The sequence below is a fragment of the Scyliorhinus torazame genome, chromosome 10, assembly GCF_047496885.1.
Source record: "Scyliorhinus torazame isolate Kashiwa2021f chromosome 10, sScyTor2.1, whole genome shotgun sequence".
In the NCBI taxonomy this organism is placed as follows: Eukaryota; Metazoa; Chordata; class Chondrichthyes; order Carcharhiniformes; family Scyliorhinidae; genus Scyliorhinus; species Scyliorhinus torazame.
Genome location: NC_092716.1, coordinates 159,584,461 through 159,598,759, shown reverse-complemented (window position 1 = coordinate 159,598,759; position 14,299 = coordinate 159,584,461). Strand labels below are relative to the sequence as shown.

Here is a 14,299-nt window from a genome sequence, read left to right as displayed (position 1 = left end):
TGTACTTTGTGTTGCCCTATTATGTATTTTATTTTATTTTATTTTCCTTTCATGGACATCTATTTGAACTGCTCGCAGAAAAATACTTTTCACTGTACCTCGGTACACGTGACAATAAACAAATCCAATCCAAATCTTCTCACAACCTTCTCTGCTCTGAGAACAACCCTGGCTTCCCATCTATCCATGTAGCAACAACTTGGATTTCTCAATACTCCAGACAAAGAAACATTAAAAAACACTTTACAATGCAAAAGGAAAACAATGTGAGAACAGGGTGAGAAAGAGATTGTCACACAATGGACATATTGGTATTGAACACTTGCAGCAAGTTCTGCCATGTATATGTTCTGTCAGGAAGCAAGATACTGATACAGATCCTATATTAAACTTTAGCTGTTCATTATTATGAGCTAGAGATAGATGGTAACTTTAAAATTATATCCTTGCAAATAAATTACTCATCAGTATGGGAAGAGTTTTAAAAATCGTTTTTGATCTTTTCTTTTTCCATACATAACTGACAGGAGAATGAGTAATCCAGTGTATTTTGTCAAACTGGAGCACAGCAATGAAGTTTTTTAACGAAATCGTCAGCTAAGATTTCAATTCCTCCCCAGGTGGTGAATATTAACATGTAGAATTATCATAGCATTTACAGTGCAGAAGGAGGCCATTAGCCCATCGAGTCTGCACCGGCTCTTGGAAAGAGCACCCTACCCAAGGTCAACACCTCCACCCTATCCCCATAGCCCAGTAACCCCACCCAACACTAAGGACAATTTTGGACACTAAGGGCAATTTATCATGGCCAATCCACCTAACCTGCACATCTTTGGACTGTGGGAGGAAACCGGAGCACCCGGAGGAAACCCACGCAGACACGGGGAGGATGTGCAGACTCCGCACAGACAGTGACCCAAGCCGGGAATCGAACCTGGGACCCTGGAGCTGTGAAGCAATTGTGCTATCCACAATGCTACCGTGCTGCCCTGGTATACTTTGGGTGTTTAAATTATATTGCACATGTTGACATTATGCCCATCAATCCTGCGCTTCTTTCAAATAAAATAATTTAGTTCCACTCCCCTGGTATCTCTCCATAACCCATTATGCCCATCAATCCTGCGCTTCTTTCAAATAAAATAATTTAGTTCCACTCCCCTGGTATCTCTCCATAACCCTGCAATTTTTTCCTTTTCAAATATAAACAATTTTCTTTTGAAAGTTATTATTGAATGGGTTTTCAAATGATCATTACCTAGTGTAAAAATGCAACTCTTTTCTCCCAGTTCTTTTCTCATTAATGTAACAATATGTTCTCTGATTAGCAACTACCCCGAGTGGAAACCTTTGATTAATTAATTAATTTGATTAATTAATTTATTAAATCTTCCAATAAACTTCTCTACTTGAAGGAGAATAATTCCAGTTTCTCTTGAATCTCCAACTAACAAGTCACTCATTCATCCCGGTTACCATCCTAGTAAATCTCTGCACTCACTTCAAAGCCTTGACATCTTTCCCAAAGACTTGGTTTTCAGAATTAGCCATAACACTCAAGCTGAAGCCTGGATCAGCGACATGGCAGGGTTCATTAAATTGGAGAGGGTAAAATTTGTCTTGAGAGGGTCTGTGCAAGGGTTCTTCAGGTGGTGGCAACCGTTCCTAGACTTTCTGGCGGAGCATTAGGAGGCGGTCAGCAGCAGCAGCTACCCAGAGGGGGAGGGAGGAGGGGTGTACTTTGTGTTTTCTACTGTGTTTATTGTTGCTTAATGCGGGGTTTGTATATTGGGGGAATTTGTGATGTAGTTGTAAGATGTTTATTTATGTGTTCTTTGTTTTTCTTTTTTCTGTAAGGGGGGTTTGTTGAAAATATGTAAAAATTTGAATAAAAATATTTCTTTAAAAAAATTAATTCTTTGTTTCTAAGCTATAAAAATCAGCAAAATTATATTAAAATAATGCATACTAATCAGAAAACATGCCAACAAACATGACAAATATTTACTGCATACACATGGAAAACGTTAAATTTTTGAGACCAAATTCAAAACCAAAGTCAGGGAGTTGAATTTTATGTTTGAGGGATTCACTTGTGCTTCATTTGGGCCCAAAATGAACACCAGAACGGAATAAAGTAAAATGCAACAACATTAAAGAATTCATATTAATTTTCCAACATTTATATATTTTAAAACATTACAAAGTATATACATTTTATCCAACACAACAAATATATACCATAATGAATTAATGACAGAACCTCACGTGGAAATCCTTTGACATCATTCTGCTCATCATCTGAACCATTAAACAATTGTTCACAATAGCCAGGTTGCATAACAATGACTCTTCCTCCTCCTACTTATCACTGGTAGCACTGGTAACTTGGCCATCATCATTCCTCAAGTAATAATCCCTGGTACCATCAAGGGCTTTCCATATGGAAGGGCAGCACAGTAGCACAGTGGGTAGCACTGTTGCTTCACAGCTCCAGGGTCCAAGATTCGATTCCGGGGTTGGGTCACTGTCTGTGTGGAGTCTGTATGTTCTCCCCGTGCCTGCATGGGTTTCCTCCGGGTGCTCCGGTTTCCTCCACAAAGTCCCGAAAGACATGCTGTTAGATAATCTGGACATTCTGAATTCTCCCTCTGTGTACCCGAACAGGCGCCGGACTGTGGCGACTAGGGGCTTTTCACAGTAACTTTATTACAGTGTTAACATAAGCCTACTTGTGACAATAAAGATTATTATTCTATTCAAATATTTAAAAAATGATTTTTTGACAATATTGGGATAAAGTTGATTCTGTGTCGACTGCCAGTGGTGCGATGTATGGGGAAGAACACGCACGAGGTGGCTCCCATTGGAAAGCTGATCTTTTTGCCCTTTTTTCTGGCGCCACAAACTTTTTACTTCTCAGAAACTCTTGTAATTTGGCAGAATAGAGTCTTCCCTTCTTGGAGGCGTCCAGGAAAGACAATGGCAAGATGAATTTCAGCTGAAATCTATCGACTGATCTTCTGGAGGTTAAGATGGTGGGGGTAGATTTGACCTCTCCGACCACTCCATTAACAGCTGAAGCTCCCACCAGCATTTTGGTGAGCGAGCTGGATAAACACCATTAAAGCTTGGCAATGAATTTTAAAAGATCGACTGAGGAGGCCTTGGCCCCCATTCATTTGGCTCTTGAAAACACAAATAAATCTATCGAAGCTCATGGAGCTACAATTAAGAGCATGAAGATGGTATTATCAGATCAGAGTTATTGGATCATCTCTCTAGAGGTCGATCTTACTTCAGTGGTTGAGAGCAACAAGTCATTAAAAGCCAAACTGAACGACCTGTAAAATAGATCCAGGAAGCACAACATTCGTATTGTGGGAAAGCCTCGTTCTGGAGATCCACCTTGTGCGGCGATCATGTCTTTTCATAGTTTTAAAGAAAAGGAAAAGGTTCTTCGATGTGCAAAGGAACATGGTGATCTTAAGTGCCAAGGCCATTCCATTAGACTGTACCAAGATACGAGTCCCCATCTAGCAAAATGATCGGCCTTTAACGGAGTGAAAGTCATCTTGTATAAGAATGGAGTCAGGTTTGGAATGGCCTATCTAGCTCCCCTTTGAGTGACTGTTGGGGAAAAATATCACTTTTCTGACATGCTGTAGGATGTGGATTCCTTTGTTTGAAAGCTCAAATTGGACGCTGTTTAATCTATTTTATGGTTCTGTGGACGGGCATTTTGTATTTTATGTATTTTAATGTTCAGTGTTTGTGTGTGCCTTTGGTTAAATTGGAGAAATCTCTGCTACTTGTCTTTTTACATTAACTTATTGTTCCCATTCTCTTTTCCTCATTGGCATTGGGCGCGATAATTAAACACTAGTGTGGCATTAATAAGGTTTTCTTTTTCAGTTGGGAGTCTCCCTGCTAACAAGGGGATAGTTAACAGGAGTGGTGGCAGGAGCTGTCTGCAGATCATTATAATAGATTTTAAAAATTAGCTTAGAGCTTATATTAGTTATGTTTCCTTAACTGTAAGTTTTAGGATAAGGTGTTGTTTGTTCCTGTTTCAATATGACGTATTTGGGGTGGGAAGGTTGTCTGCGGGTCCTCCTTTGTCGAGTTATCTGACTTGGCTCAGTGGCGATCTTGGGTGGATCTTTTTAGTTTTGCTTTTCAATGTCCCTCGTTTGGTATTTCTCTTTGGGAATGGCTGACTCCAGGTTAAGGGGTGGCGGGAAACCTCCCATTAGTTTGTTGCTTGGAATGTTAGGGGTTTGAATGGCCCAGTAAAACGGTCGAGGATAATCTCCCATCTTAAGAGCCTAAACTCCGATGTTGTGTTCTTGCAGAAAACCCACTTGCCCGTCAAGGACTAGACCAGGTTACACAAGGGTTGGGTTGGGCAGGGTTTTCACTCCAGTTTCAATGGCAGGGCCAGGACTATGGCTACTTTAATTAATAAGAATGTTCATTTGTCCTCTTCTCAGGTTATGGCTGACCTCAATATTGTGGTCTGTGGCTTCCTGTTGAACATTCGTCATGTATATGCCCCTAACTGGTACAACAAGTTTCATCAGCTCTCTCTTAGCCTCTCTCCCCAACTTGACTTGCACAAGCGATTTTAGGAGGTGACCAGAACTGTGATTTGGACCAGAATTGGATTGTTCCAAATCTTTGTCTTTTTTATGGCACAGATGGGGGGGGGGGGGGGGGGGGGGGGGGGGGGGTGGAGCTGTGGTGCTTTTTTGCAACCGAGCGATATGGCTTTTTCCTTTTTTTCACAAGTCCATCAGGTGTTTTCCTGCATTGTTTTTTTAAATTTTGAATGGAGCTCTCCTGCCCTTCAGTAGTGGCGGCTGAATATTTAGCAATTGTTATTTCTGACCATGCCCCACATTTTGCTGATCCATTGTTGGAGTCTGACCCTGCCCAATGCCCATCCTGGAGATTGGATACTACTCTCCTGACAGATAATAAATTTTGCAAGCATTTGTCTACCTCCATAGATGATGATGATTATATTAAATTAAACAAGTTCAACTCAATTCTTTCCTCCGTGCTACGTGAGGCTCTTAAGGCCGTCATTGAGGGGGGGGGAATTATTTCTTACACAGCGTACATGCGGAGGAAGCCGAAGTTGGAGGAGCAGAGGCTGGTGGGTGAAAAGCCAGTAGAGATGAGGGGAGGGAAACCTTAGCCTCGGAGCAGGAAACTGCACGTGGAGGCACAGAACGGGTGAGGGTTGACCCCACAGAGCTCCCAGCGCAGGCCCAGGTGCTGATGGACAAAGTGACAGGTTTCATCACCGAGCTCCAGGGACATAGGGAGGAGATGAGAAGAGACCACCTGGTAGCTGTTGAGACGCTAGTGGAAGCCACGACAACCCCCATGAGGGAGGCAATGGAGAATATGGAGCGGAGGCCAAAGGTGCAGGAGATGACAACAAGGGACGTCGAAAAAGCTGCCACGGACCAAGGGGACTGGATCGCGGAACTCGAGGCCGAGTTAGCGAGCCTGGTTATAATCCAGAAGGGGCTGAAGGACAAAGTCGATGACCAGGAGAGCTGATCGCATCAGCAGAATCTGAGAATCGTGGGGCTACTGGAGCGAACAGAGGAGAGAAACCCCACAGAACACGAAGCAGTGATCCACGGGAAGCTAGTCGGTGAGGAGGGCTTCGCCAAGCCCCCGGAGGGGGAACCACCACTGGTGATAATCTTGAGACTCCAGGTACCAGGACAAAGAGCGGATCCTAAGGTGGGCAAAGAGCGCGAGCGGGTGCAAGTGGGAAAGACATTCCATCAGTCTGTACCAGGACATTGGTGCTGACCTGACCAAGCGCCGAGCAGAATTCAACAGTGCCAAATCCATGCTGTATGAACGTGGGGTGTGGTTTGGCATGCTCTACCTTGCCAAACTATGGGTCACATACCAGGGTAAAGGGCACTATTTTGATTTGCCAGAGGAAAAAAACAAATTTGTCCAGAAAAATGAACTGGGCAAATGATAGAGGGCAAAGGCCAGAACGCGGGCTGCAAATGTTGAGAGTGCAGTGGCGAACACTGGCAGAGGCGCAGAGGTGGGAGAGAAGTAGTTGAAGAGTCAATAGAGGATACAGCCTGTTTGGGGAGCTGCTACACGAGGGAACAGGCTGGTGTACGGCAGTACAGTGAAGGAGGAGGCTGCGGTGCGACTCCCAGTAGGGAACGCCTGGCGGGAAGTGGGGGGGGAGAAACAGAACTTCAGGAGGAACAAAGATCAAAAAGCAGGGGAATATTTGGAGGCAGAGAAGGGGGGGGATGGGGGGGGGAAAGAGTAATATGGAATGTGAGGGGCTTCAATGCACCAATGAAGGGGGGTAGACCCGAGGAGGATCAATCACCGGAGATAAAAATAATTCTCCTTTCTTCTCCCACGTGCACAAGGCTTCCTCATGCATAGATTTATTTGTCGTTCGGAAAAGGTCCATAGAGGCTCCCATCTGCAACAACCATAGGTTCATAACGACGAGGATAGATTCCACATTTGGGACGTGGAAGGAGGACAGAGGGACAGAGTGAAGGACATGTCCATGGACGGTAGACTGGTGATCCTGGGAGAATTCTCAGAGGATCCAACTCCCAAACGTGGGCGAGCTCAGGTACCTGCAGCTGTTTGACTTTCTCCGCAAGGAGACAAAAACATTCCCCCAGTGACCCGGACACACATTTCTGGACACAATGGCTGGGCTGGACAAATGTGGCAACATTTCCGGATGACTCATAGAAATGCTCAGGACCCCACGCGATGAGACCAGAATGAAATGGGAAGAGGAGCTGGGCAGGGAGATTGGGGGAGGACTCTGGATCGAGGCGCTGTACAGGATCAACTCCACCTCCTCCTGCCCGATGTTGCTTAAGGTTGTGCACAGAGCGCACCTTACTAAGACACCCATGAGCAGGTTCTTCCCGGAGTTGGAGGATAGGTGCGAAAGACGTTAGGGGGCTCCCTGCCAATCACACCCACATGATCTGGACCCAAGAGTTCCGGATGGCCTTTTTCATTTAAAAAAAAAATTTAAATTGGCTTACAAATCTTATATTTCATAAATCAGTCCCCAAGTTACATATTGCATAACCGTGCAAACTAAATTTAAAAAGGACCTGGGATTCATGTTGCATTACATTCATCCCCCACCATCTGGCCTGGGCTTGTGAAATCCTACCAACTGTCCTGGCTTGAGACAATTCCCACCTCTTTAACCTGGGGTTACCCCATCTCTAGATTTGTAAAGACTTAATTACCTGCAAATGCTCGCATTCTAAGCATTGTCTGGCATCTTTGAATTTGTCTATATATATGTTTCTGGAACATACCTCTTCATTCACCCGAGGAAGGAGCAGTGCTCCGAAAGCTAGTGCTTGAGACAAACCTGTTGGACTTTAACCTGGTGTTGTAAGACTTCTTACTGAACTTAATTCAGTTCAAGGTGTTACATAGGGCGCACTTCACTAAGTCAAGAATAAGTGTGTTCTTCCCAAATGTGGAGGACAGGTGTGATTGTTGTTCACTTGCCCCAGCTAACTGCACACATATATTTTGGTCCTCCCCCAAAATGCCAGCTTCTGGGCTTCCCTTTTTAGTACTATATTGGAGATTCTCTGGTGGATTAAGTCCATTGTTAGCCATCTTAGGCATTTCAGATTCATCAGCATTTCACTCTGGTGTGGGGTGGATATTGTCATCTTTGCCTCTCTGATAGCCTGGAAGTGCTTAGTTAGAGATCTCCCATTCTGCCCAGTTCTGCTACCTGATTGGGTGATTTAATGTAATTCCGATACTTACAGAAAAGTAAATTTACCATCGGGGGGGGGGGGGGGGGGGGGGGGTCCAGGGAGGATGTTTTATCCGAGCTGGCAACCTTTTATTATTTCCTTTTTTAAGGATCTAGACACCGCCAGCTGTTCGGGGCTTTAAGTTTAATTTTGTGTATGTGTTTCAGATTTACTTGTAATTTTGATTGTGTTTTTTTACTCTTCGTTTGTAGAACATAAAATTCCTACAATGCAGAACGAGGCCATTTGCCCATTAAATCTGCACCGACTCTCTGAAAGAGCACCCTACCTAGGCCCACTCCCTCACCCTATCCCTGTAATCCCACCCAACCTGAACAACTTTGGACACTAAGGGGCAATTTAGCATGGCCAATCTACCTAACCTGTACATCTTTGGACTTTGGGAGGAAACCGGAACAGCCGGAGGAAATCCAGGCAGACACTGGGAGAAATTACACACTCCACACAGCCACCCATGGTTGGAATTGAACCTGTGTCCCTGGTGCTGTGAGACAGCAATGCTAACCACTGTGCCACCGTGCCTTGGTTGATTTGTTTGTTATTTTATGTAAAATTTTAATAAACATATTTTGAAGAAAAAGATTCTGTGTTACTACTGCCACTGTGTCTGGTGATGGAAGGTATGAATGCTTACAGTGAACCATTTTGTCCTGGATGGTGTCAAGCTTCTTGGGGATTTTTGGAGCTGCACTAATCCAAGCAAGTGAAGAGTATTCTTTCACACTCCTGACTTATACCTTGTGAATGGCAGACAGCGTTGGCAGAGTCAAAATGGGAGTTATTTGCCACAACATTCCCAGCCTTTGATATGCTTTTGTAGCCATGATAATTATATTGCTGATCCAGTTCAACGTCTGATCACTAGTAATCTCCAGGATGTTGATGATGGGGTTCAGGGATGACCTTTCCAATGAGCATAAAAGGAGATAGTTCCAGGGCAGCACGTCGCACAGTGGTTAGCATTGTTGCCTACGGCGCTGAGGATCTGGGTTCGAATCCCGGCCCTGGGTCACTATCCGTGTAGAATTTGCATTCTCCCCGTGTCTGTGTGGGTTTTGCCCCCACAACCCAAAGATGTGCAGGGTAGGTGGATTGACCATGCTAAATTGCCCCTTAATTGGAACAAATAATTGGGTACTCTAAATTTATTTTCAAAAAGGAGATAGTTCCTTCTTGTTGAGATAGTCATTTCCTGGTACTTGTGTGGCATGAATGTTACTTGCCACTTACCAGTCCAAGCATTACTGCATTCAGATAGGGAGCATGTTGCAAATGGTACTAAAGACTGCAATCAGTTCCATGGCACAGCTTGTTCTGGAGCACAGGTCTTCAGCATTATAATTGGAATTTAGTCGAGATTCGTAATCTTTGCTGCCTTCCATAAATCAGCAGCTTCTAGATGTCACATGGAGTGAATCGATTTTCATGAAGACTGACATCTGTGATGTTGGGGACCTCAGGAGCAGGCTACGATGGATTGACTACTTGGCACTTTTGGCTAAAAGCAATTGCACATACTTAATTTGGGTTTTACATTGACTTGCTGGGCTCCTCCAACATTGAGGATGGCAATGTTCATGGAGCCTCAAGTTATTTGATTAATGGTGCACCACTGCATAGGACTGGATGTGACAGGATTGCAGAGTTTGGGGGACCTTATTGTTTGTGGGGTTTCTTAGCTCTGTATATAGAACATTGCTTTGGCTATTTAGCATGATTACAGTTACTTGTAGCTTCATCATGTTGGTATTTCATATTTTGATGTGCCTGGTGCTGCTCATGACATGCAGTCTTACACTCTTCATTGAACAAGGTTTGCTTTCTTGATATGATGATAATGGTAGAGTAAGAGATGAAGTGGTGAGGTTACAATTTGCGTTTCAGTACAATTCTGCTGTTACTTATGATCCACAGAATCTGATGGATGCAGGGTTTTGAGCTGTTAGATCTGATCGGAGATCTGATCGGAATCTATCCCATTAGATAGGATTTTGTCTCCAAAATAATTGTGCGGTGATCACTTCTACCAAGACGGTCATGAAATTGAGAACATTAGAAATAGGAGTAGGAAATTTGGCCCTTTGTGGTTGATATGGTTGCGGCCTTAACTACACTTTCATGCCTGCTTCCCGCCCCCCATAACCCTTGATAATTTAAAAATCTGTCTAACTGGGCCTTGAATATGTTCAATGACCCACCCTCCACTGATGTCAGAGATCAAGAATTCCAAAGGATGTCCTTCCGAGAGAAAAAAATCCTCATCTCCATCTTAAATGAGAGATTGCTTATTTTGAAACTGTGGCCCTGAGTTCAAGAGCCTCATGGGGAAATTGGCAGAATAACCAGAGGCAAGATGAGAAAAAATATTACGCAGTTAGCTATGATCTGGAATGCACTATCGAAAAGCAGATTCAATAGCAACTTTCAGAAGGAAAAATAATTAGCACAGCTTTTTGGATAGACCAGGGAGTGAGACTAATTAGGTTATTCTTTCAGAGCCAGCATTGGTACGATGGGTTGAATGAACCCTTCTATGTTGTATCATTTTCTGAAAAGGACCTTGACTTTCAGGTTCTTGAAATGATAGAGTGGGCTCAATAGTTTAATGTTAAAGTTAACCACCGTTGTTTCAACTTACAGATTTAATAGGCATACGTTTCATACAATTCTTAAATTAGGCTGGAATATGAAAATCGCTTATTGTCACAAGTAGGCTTCAAATGAAGTTACTGTGAAAAGCCCCTAGTCGCCACATTCCGGCGCCTGTTCGGGGAGACTGTTACGGGAATATTGTCCATAAGCATGTTGTTCATCTGATTATCCAAAGTCAGGAGTACACAACAGACAATAATAATAAACTTTATTATTACTACTGATTACATAATACTGGCTCTACAATAATAAGCAGTAAATCTAGAGTAATAGGCTTGTGGTACATCATATCCCAGTTCTGACTGATGGTTATTTTTGGATCATAAACTTTGACCTTGTGTATAACATGGAAACTTTGGACACAGCCGACATTCAGACATTCTGTAGTGTCACTAAATGCAAGAAAGCAGACACTTGACAAGCTCAAAAACCATTGCGACCTGTATGCTGAAATGTTCCAATTAAACATAATTCCATTACAAGCATGTAAACACTGTTTCAAGTCGTGCTAAGAAAAGTGCTTAATCTCCAGAGCACTTTAAAATGCCATGATTGTTCAAAGTTATCCTTGGTGCTACAAATGCAGTTGGCTTCTCAACATCAGAGCAAGAGTAAGGAGACCTGAAATAAAAGCGAGTGTTGGAATAAACTCAGCAGATCTGTTGGCAACAATGGAGAGAGAAACAGAGTTAAGCTCATGAGTCCAATGTGACTTTTCTGGGGTTTATCAGGTAGATGCTGTCTGACCTGCTGAGTTTTTCCTGCGTTTATTGTAGATCCCCAGCTTCTACTTTTGAGAAAGGAGGCCATTCGACCTGCAGTGCTCATGCCAGCTCCTTAAATGAACTTTTCAATTAGTCAACAACTCCTATGTATTGCCTCACGCTTGCAAAAAATATGAAACATATAAGTACATAAAGTAAATATGAAAGCTTTGTCACTGGGGGGAAAAAATGAAAAAGTGTAAGGGACCCTGTCTTGTGAAGGGAGGGGGAAGGGTTGAAAACCCTATCAAGGTGAGAGGAAGGGGGTTGAGGACCCTATCAAGGTAAGGGGGGAGGGAGTCGAGGACCCTGTCAAGGTGAGGGGGAAGGGGGGAGGGGGTTGTGGACCCTGTCAAGATGAGGGGGAAGGGGGGTTGTGGACCCTGGCAAGATGAGGGGGAAGGGGGGTTGCAGATCTTGTCAAGATGAGGGGAAGGGGGGTTGTGGACCTTGTCAAGATGAGGGGGAAGGGGTTGAGTCCCTGTCAAGATGAGGGGGAAGGGGGGTTGTGGTCCCTGTCAAGATGAGGGGGGAAGGTGAGTTGTGGTCCCTGTCAAGATGAGGGGAAGGGGGGTTGTGGACCTTGTCAAGATGAGGGGGAAGGGGTTGAGTCCCTGTCAAGATGAAGGGGAAGGGGGGTTGTGGTCCCTGTCAAGATGAGGGGGGAAGGTGAGTTGTGGTCCCTGTCAAGATGAGGGGGAGGAGGGTTGTGGACCCTGGCAAGATGAGGGGAAAGGGGGGTTGTGGATCCTGTCAAGATGAGGGGGGAAGGTGGGTTGTGGTCCCTGTCAAGGGATCAATGAAGGGGGGGGGGGGTGAAGAGGCGCTGTCGGGCAGGGGGGAGGGATGACGTCTCAGACTGACCCCCGCCCCTGTCACTTACCTCTCACATTCCAGCGGACACGGTAACCCGCTTCACTACTCGCCCTTCCTATGTCAGGGAGGAAAGCCGCCCCGCGACCTCCAATAAAGCCGCGATCCCGACAACAAAAAGCAGCGGCGCCGCCGGCCCCGGCCTCGCAGCCTCTGTTTACCTCCGCCACGCTCCGTAAACATGGCCACTTCACCCTAACACGCACATTCACCATCACCCGGTACAACCATCACGGAGAATCATTCGGACACAAATCAAATACACTGTAATAAGTACTGTTCACTGCCGTGCCTTATTATTGTGGTGAGAGGAGTAAGGTGTTATTTCCACCAAACAGATGCGGTGAATGTGTGGATGTTAACTGCTGAGTAGTTTTTGCAGTTGCGCCTGGCATACAACTAACGGCGTGCACTGCGTCTAGAACAGACTACATTTCCCAGGAGACAAATGGCGGCACGGAATCCAGTTTCCACATTGTGTCCGGCTGCAAATTCCCAGAATGAAGTTGCTGCGAGAGTCATGCAGAAATACCATCGCTTTGTTTTGGAAATTTAAATATACGTTGCAGGGGAAATACTAAATTTCTTATAAGAACACCATTTGTTGTGTTCCAACCGACTCAAAAACAGCTTCTTCCCTACTGCCATCAGACTTTTGAATGGACCTACCTCGTATTAAGTGGAGCTTTTCTCTACACCTTGCTATAACTGTAACATTATATTCTGCAGTCTCTCCTTCCTTCCCTATGTACGGTATGCATTGTTTGCACAGCATGCAAGAAACAATACTTTTCACTGTATACTAATACATGTGACAATAAATCAAATCAATTTGAAGGGCTGATTCGTTTCTCAGTACACACATTTTTATGCCCTTTAATAGCTGTGTGAGAATCCCTTGATCAGGCAATGCCTAAAACGCCTTCCTGTGTTTTTTTAATGCCCAGTGTTCCCTTCTTTCATCATTCCCATTAGGATACAGCATCACAAATAATAACGGATAATATTGGACACACTGAAATGAAATGAAAATCGCTCATTGTCACAAGTAGGCTTCAATGAAGTTACTGTGAAAAGCCCCTAATCGCCACATTCCGGCGCCTGTTCGGGGAGGCTGGTACGGGAACTGAGCTGGCACTGAGCAGTATCTATAGAATTTTCATAGAATTCACAGTGAAGAAGGAGAACATTCAGCCCATTGAGTCTGCACCAGCCTTTGGAAAGAGCACCTTACTTAAGCCAAGGCTTCCACCCTATCCCTGTAACCCAATCTAACCTTTTGGACACAAAAGGGCAATTTAGCATATCCAATCCACCTAACCTGCACATCTTTGGACTGTGGGATTTGATTTTTTGATTAGATTTGATTTGATTTTATTGTCACATGTACTGAAGTACAGTGAAAAGTATTTTTCTACGGAAACGTACACAGTAGACAAAAAGAGGAAACCGGAGCAAACCCACAAAGATATAGGAGAAAGTGCAAACTCCACACAGACAGTCACCTGAGACTGGAATTGAACTTGGGACTCTGAAGCTGTGAGGCAGCAGTGCTAACCACTGTGCCACAGTGCCGCTCACTCCTTATTTAGTGTTTATATGTTCCACAAATGTTGATAGTCCTCTGGTACCATGTCTGGATAGTGAGTGTCAGTTGAACTCGTTCATGATCTTATCCAATTCATATGTGTACTTGAAGGCAAAGTTTAATGGATTCTGTTCAGATGTGAAAACTGACTGTTTTGAAAGATGGCCAACAGGAATACTGACAAATGATTGCATGAAATAAAAGTGGTAAATAAATCTTATGCAGTGTGGTATGGTGGAAGATGGTGGTCTTTATGTGGTCTACCCTGTTACATGATCATAAGTCACATTACTTTGTTTTCAATCATGCTCCTTTTGAGAGTGGTAAATCAAGAAAAATAGGTTTTAGCCTTGGGTGGCATGGTGGCGCAGTGGTTAGCACTGCTGCCTCACAGCCTCTGGGTTCAATTCTGGCCTTGGGTGACTGTGTGGAGTTTGTACATTCACCCCATGTAGGGGCTGGTTTAGCACAGTGGGCTAAACAGCTGGCTTGTATTGCAGAACAAGGCAGCAGCACGGGTGTAATTCCCATACCAGCCCCCCTGAGCAGGTTCTGGAATATGACGACTAGGGGCTTTT

The 14,299-nt window shown here is 44.2% G+C and overlaps 1 protein-coding gene across 6 annotated transcripts in view; it reads right to left on the bottom strand.

Moving 5' to 3' along the window:
* atg13 (ATG13 autophagy related 13 homolog (S. cerevisiae)) overlaps positions 1 to 12,320 on the bottom strand; it is a 197,843-nt gene extending 185,523 nt beyond the window's left edge. For 4 of the 6 annotated variants that reach the window (XM_072518887.1, XM_072518881.1, XM_072518884.1 and 1 more), the window contains exon 1: positions 12,144 to 12,320. The gene's annotated coding sequence lies outside the window, so the exon portion shown is untranslated. The remainder of the gene's footprint in view (positions 1 to 12,143) is intronic. The other 2 variants (XM_072518883.1, XM_072518885.1) reach the window with 1 other exon arrangement.
* Between the last annotated feature and the right edge of the window lie 1,979 nt (positions 12,321 to 14,299).